The sequence below is a fragment of the Moschus berezovskii genome, chromosome 6, assembly GCF_049115385.1.
Source record: "Moschus berezovskii isolate FMDL1 chromosome 6, NW_MosBer_1.0, whole genome shotgun sequence".
Lineage (NCBI taxonomy): Eukaryota > Metazoa > Chordata > Mammalia > Artiodactyla > Moschidae > Moschus > Moschus berezovskii.
The window spans coordinates 104,361,377-104,368,530 of record NC_142465.1 but is presented as its reverse complement, the minus strand read 5'-3'; positions in this window follow the sequence as shown (position 1 = coordinate 104,368,530).

Here is a 7,154-nt window from a genome sequence, read left to right as displayed (position 1 = left end):
TAATCTTTGAGAAAGGTAAAAAAAAAGATGAAGACAAATTTTTTAAATGACATGCTTGTCCAGAAAAAAGGGAAAAAACCAAATATTTTAATTCATATAAAACTTTATTAAATATGAAAAATATATAACCTATATATATTACATAATGCTGTTGTTGTGTTACTAAGTCATGTCTGACTCTTTTGCCACCCCATGGACTCTAGCCTAACAGGCTCCTCTGTCGATGGGATTTCCCAGGGAAGCATTCTAGAGTGGGCTGCCATTTCCTTCCACTTGGGATTTTCCCAACTCAGGGGTCAAACTCATGTTTCCTGCATTGCAGGCTGATTCTTTACCTCTGAGCCACCTGGAAAATCCATATTATATAACATGTATGTATATATTTAAATATAACGTGATGAAGTCTGATAAAAATACAATATCTTCTTAAAATGGCTAATCAGAAGTTTTTCCTACCACAGACAATATCAATTCAGTTTTGAAACAATGTTTGCTATTTTCTGACAAAAACTTTGATTTAGTTCTTATGCATGCGTGCGTGCTCAGTTGCTTGAGTTATGTCTGACTCTGTGAGACCCCATGGACTGTAGCCTGCCGGGCTCCTCTATCCATGGGATTTTCCAGGCAAGAATGCTAGAGTAGGTTGCTGTGTCCTCCTCCAGGGGATCTTCCCAACCTAGGGACAGTCTTCAGATAAAGATGTGAAAATCTTTTTGACTGCAGCCTGTCATCTTTTCTGTTCAGAAGATCTGCTTTTAAGTATAAAAGATACACTTGTATTTCTTCTTACTTCCTATGTCTACCTCAAAACAGGGTAAAAGTTAGAATCTTTGTGAAATACTTCAGTATAAACCAAATTAATTAAATAGATCAATTTTCACATACTTTTCATATATAAGTGGCCCTCTGTATCTATGAGCTCCACATCCATAAATTCAACCAACCACTGATGGAAAATATTTGAAAAACAAAATTTCAGAAAGTTCCAAAAAAGCAAAACTTGAATGTACAGCAAACTGGCAACTATTTACAAAGTGCTTACATTGTATTTGGACTTCTCTTGTGGCTCAGATGGTAAAGAATCTGCCTACAATGAGAGAGACCCAGGTTCAATACCTGGGTTGGGAAGATTCCCTGGAGAAGGTAATAGCTACCCACTCCAGTATTCTTGCCTGGAGAATTCCATGGACAGAGAAGCCTGGTAAGCTTCAGTCCATGGAGTCGCAAAGAGTGGGACATAACTGAGAGACTAACACTTTCACTTTCCACATTGTACTTAAACTATTTACACAACATGTGCATTGAATCAGGAACCATAAGTAATATAGAAATGATTTAAAGTATATGTAGGATGTGCTGAGATTATATGCAAATGCTACACAATTTTATATAAAGGGCATGAACATCTGCAGAATTTGGTATCCATGGGGTTCCTGGAAACAATCCCCCAGGGATGCTGAGGGACAATTGTATGCCCCAGTTTAAACCTGCTAAAATCCTTGGAATATTTCTTGAGGAAAAATAGTAAACAGAAAATTCCTAACAAAAGCTACTTGCAATCGGAGCATTTAGATTAATATAATATTTATTTTTAATGGGCTTCACTAGTGACTCGGTGGTAAATAATCTTCCTGCCAATGTAGAAGTCTAAGGTTCCATCCCTGGGTTGGGTATATTCTCTGGAAAAGGAATTGGCAACCCATTCCAGTATTCTTGTCTGGAGAATCTCATGGATAGAGGAGCCTGGCAGGCTACAGTCCATGGGGTCACAAAAAACAGTCAGACACGACTTAGCGACTAAACAATAATATTTATTTTCAGGTCTAAAAATTCTTAGCCCTGTAACAAAATGCATTTTAATAATGAATATTTTCTTTTTCAATAAGCATCTCTAAGTAAATAAATTTCCAGTAATAAGATTCTCTCCAACTGATAAATCAATACAACTGATTTTCATTAGTTAAATCACCAGTTTTACTGGGTTCTAACATAGTAATTAAAAGGCATGCAAAAATTTGCTCTACATTTATGAGAGAATAGAACACTGCAATTTTATTCTGAACTTATACTGGGATATACTATTCTTTTACAGTTTTGAACTTTATTATTACTCTTTGAAAATTCTAAACTTTTCCCAAACTTCCCAAGTTCGCACACTCCTACGAATTGAAATGCCAGTGTCTGCAATAGTGGATCAGAGGTTTTTTCTAGAATTTAGCTAGATATTAAATCACATATTTTTAAAACTTTGCTAGTCCAAACTTTCAGGAATGTAGTCTTGTATTTTCTATTTCTTTCTCAATGAATCTGTAGTTGATTTTGTACTTCAAAGACCTTTACTTACCTAAGGCAACAGGAATTTTGACAAAGCTGTTTTCAAAAAATTGGAATCAAAACAAAGATCTAAACATTAAACACAGAATTAAATACAGATATTCAGTAAAGTAAGTAGCTTTTTTATATACTAATATTCCATAAATCTTATCCTGGTGTGTAAATTTCAAGTTTATTAAATATAATTCTTTGATCTATAATTGAAATGCTAGTTAAAAACACAAATATTTTTAAAATACATCACTTTCAACCAGAAAAAAAAAGGGGGAGGTAATTCGCTCTGTATGGACTAACAGACCTTAATATACACACACTGTTTACAATGCTTAGTAAAACAATTACAGTTTTAAAGAAGCCATTCCTTGGTGGAATAAGATTTTCAATATTTGCAAGATTAGTAAAGTCACTTTTAGTCATTAACTTGCAATTAGTTTCAAAATTCTTACTGGCATATCTATTTTGTAATACCAGAGTTTACATTTGGTAACTCATAATATCAAATTTTACATTTGTGCATGTGAATGTAATCCATTAATTCAGGGGTATTAATATTATTTCTAGTATTAATTAAAAGGTAACTGAATTTTGATACAATCCATATTAATATAATCCCTATGCTTTAGATTTGCCTTCACATGTGTATGAATGGACAGGTTTTGTATGCTTTTAAGTATGAAAGCGTAGTCTTTCTCTTTCCTAGAGTATCTGTGAATATCTTAAGACCAGTCTCACTTTCTCTACTAATGTCTTCTTCACTTTATTCCCCTGAAAATGTCCTCATTTCACCCACTTGTAGTATTTCCTTTGTTAAGATATGTTAATACGTTTACTGGGAAAAGGTCATTGTTTCAGCCACATAGCGAACAGCACCTCCACCCATGTTGACCTCACAGGCTGAGTGTCGTCTCCCCTGGAAGCCACAGTGTCCACCACAGCCTCGGCTGAGCTACAGCGTCCTGCGCAGTTACAGGTGTGAGCAGAGTCGCCTGCTGCACGCTTCACCCACTCACACGCAGTCATCTTTCTGTGTCCTGTTACCAGTTTTTTATTTAATTCTATTGGTCATATTTCATTTGTACATGCTTCCCGAGTGTAGGAGTTACACCGCCTCTCATTTCAATTTTTCATAGCATCTAAGAGCCAATCAATATTTTTTTTGGTGTGGTGTTAGTTGATAGAGCATATGAAAAACATTAACAGAAAATAGTATATCTTTGAACTTGTCCTGTCTAATATGAAATATACTTAATCCTGTTTCATTGGTTTAACCTTAAGTATTACACACACACACAAAACATTTCCACACACACTACATTTTTGTCAGGGCTATTTTATATACTTTTAACGCACCCCAGGTTCCCTTTATCCTTCTTTCTACCCTGAATTGTAATATTCTATCCCTTGATAACATTAGTAAGCAATTTTTATACAGAAATTACAGTCCTGTCAGTCTATTATGCATTTTATTGAAAAAGAGCAATTATACTGTGGAAAAGGCATTTTATAATAGTAAGGATGGAGAAACACTTTTAACCAAGAGAATGAGAACATTTAGATTATTAAGCTGATTCTCAAAGCAAAAATATAATGATATCTGGATGAGCCAAGGCCTTTCTTGACTTCTTTATTTAAATATTCAATTCTTTGACACTGCAAAATACACTTTATCGCTTTATTTTGCTTATTAGCATTCATGATCACTTATTATATATAATTGACTTCTTCACTGTCTTTGTCATCTTTCTACTTTAATGTCAGTCCATGTGGACAGTGACTTTTCTTTGTTTTGTCCATTTATGTAGCCTCAGACCCTTGAAGAGTGACGGACATAAAGGAGATGCTCAATAAATATTTGTTGCTGTGCTGTGCTAAGTTGCTTCAGTCATGTCCGACTCTGCAACCCTACAGACTGTAGTAAATCAATGAATAAAAACTACAATCTTCAAGCTTACTTATATCTTAAATTTGGTTAAGACTGCAAGAAAGAGTACACTACGTGCCGTCTGTTTGGACATTTGCACCTGTATATGCTCCTACTGCTGCTGCTGCTGCTAAGTCACTTAATACTTCATTAAAATGGCTGTAGAGAAATTAGGAAAATGTAGAGAAGTAATTCCTAATACAAGGCTTCCCTGGTGGTTCAGTGGTAAAGAATCCACTTGACAATGCAGGAGATGTGGGTTTGAGCCTTAGGTTAGGAAGATCCCCTGGAAAAGGATATGGCGATCCACTCCTGTGTTCTTGCCTAGAAAATCCCATGGATAGAGGAGCCTGGCAGGCTACAGTCTATGGGGCCACAGAGAGTTGGACATGACTTAGCAAGTAAACAACAGTTACTAATACTGACAGCCAATGCTGCCTTCTTCCATCTGGGTTTCCCTGATAGCTGAGTTGGTAAAGAATCTGCCTGCAATGCAGGAGACCCCAGTTCAATTCCTGAGTGGGGAAGATCCCCTGGAGGAGGGGCAGGCTACCCACTCCAGTATTCTTGGGCTTCCCTTATGGCTCAGCTGGTAAAAAAATCTACCTGCAATGTGGGAGACCTGGGTTCAATCCCTGGGTTGGGAAGATCCTCTGGTAAAGGGAAAGGCTGTATAGTTCATGGGGTTGCAGAGTCAGACAAAACTGAGTGAATTAAACTTTTATTTCCATCTGCCAAACACTCAGCTCCTAGAGCGAGATTGTCACATAAGAAGAACTTGTCATGCATTCACTCCCAGCATCAGAGCTGTGGTCAGAGAATTTGCCCAGGAAGAGAAACAGGCCATAATGTAGAATTCCAAATTCCTCCTCTCAGGAATGGAAGACTGTGGGAGATAGTGTATAAATAGCCCTCAGAGACGTTCACATCCTCATCCCTGAACCTGTGAATATGTTACCTTGTATGTCACGTCCCTGGTGACTCAGATGGTAAAGAATCTGCCTACAATGGGGAGACCCAGGTTTGAGCCCTGGGTCAGAAAGATATTCTGGAGAAGGGAATGGCTATCTATTCCAGTATTCTTGCTGGGAAAATCTTTTGGACAGAGGAGTCTGGCAGGCTACAGTCCATGAGGTCACATTAGTCAGACACGAATGAGTGACTAAGTTATGTCATATTCCAAGTGAGGTATTTAATTGTTTAAACCTATTTCATGTGCAGGCTGTATATTGTCACCCTGCTTATATAACATATATGCAGAGTACATCATGAGAAACGCTGGGCTGGAAGAAGCACAAGCCGGAATCAAGATTGCAGGAGAAATATCAATAACCTCAGATATGCAGATGACACCACCCTTATGGCAGAAAGTGAAGAGGAACTCAAAAGCCTCTTGATGAAAGTAAAAGCGGAAAGTGAAAAGGTTGGCTTGAAGCTCAACATTCAGAAAACTAAGATCATGGCATCTGGTGCCATCACTTCATGGGAAATAGATGGGGAAACCGTGGAAGCAGTGTCAGACTTTATTTTTTTGGGCTCCAAAATCACTGCAGATGCTGACTGCAGCCATGAAATTGAAAGACGCTTACTCCTTGGAAGGAAAGTTATGACCAACCTAGACAACAGATTAAAAAGCAGAGACATTACTTTGCCAACACAGGTCCATCTAGTCCAGGCTATGGTTTTTCCAGTGGTCATGTTTGGATGTGAGAGTTGGACTATGAAGAAAGCTGAGCGCTGAAGAATTGATGCTTTTGAACTGTGGTGTTGGAGAAGACTCTTGAGAGTCCCTTGGACTGCAAGGAGATCCAACCAGTCCACCCTAAAGGAGATCAGTCCTGGGTGTTCATTGGAAGGACTGATGCTGAAGCTGAAACTCCAATATTTTGGCCACCTCATGTGAAGAGCTGACTCATTGGAAGAGACCCTGATGCTGGGAGGGATTGGGGGCAGGAGGAGAAGGGGATGACAGAGCATAAGATGGCTGGATGGCATCACTGACTCGATGGACATGAGTTTGGGTAAAGTCTGGGAGTTGGTGATGGACAGGGAGTCCTGGTGTGCTGTGATTCATGGGGTTGCAAAGAGTCGAACATGACTGAGCGACTGAACTGAACTGAACTGATTTCATGTGCCAGAATTCAGAGAATCTCCACCCATTTTTATCTTCCTTGTAGTGGTGGTTTGGGGCTTCTCAGGTGGCTCAAATGGTAAAGAATCTGATTGCAGTATAGGAGACCAGGGTTCAATCCCTGGGTCAGGAAAATGCCCTGGAGAAGGAAACAGCAACCCACTCCAATATTTGTGCCTGGCTGTGGACAGAGGAATAATTAGAATCAATCAGTGTATTTCATTCCCTGGTCTCCATTACTGCTTTGGTGCCTGTCTCTCAATCTGGTTAAACTTGGGTCTTTACAAGAACTATTAAATTTGAATTATTATTTTTATTGTCACTAAAATTATGAGAATACAATATTCATGCCATCCATAGCCATCTTGTGATCTCAACCAGTCAAATTATTACTGTATAATAAATTTCAAATAGCTTTTTAATTTGGGGACATTTTTTCATGACAAGCTGAACTTTCAGAGTTTCTCTAGTGGTGAAGACTTATTTTAAAATAAACATAGATTCTTCTAAAAACCTTAGATTATATCTCAAAACCTATTTCTTGTCCAGTTTTAAGTCATCTGTATCTTTCTACTTTTTTTTTTCTATTTAGTGTGTGCTAGTGAATAACAAATTTGAAATGCGACCCTTCGCTCATCTTTACTGTTGCCCTATGAATGCTTCTTGAATATAACCACTCAAAACAGACATGAATAAAATGACTAGTTTCATTGTAAAGATTTCTCCTTTGCAAATAAAGCATCAGATTAAGCTTAATTTCAAAAAGTA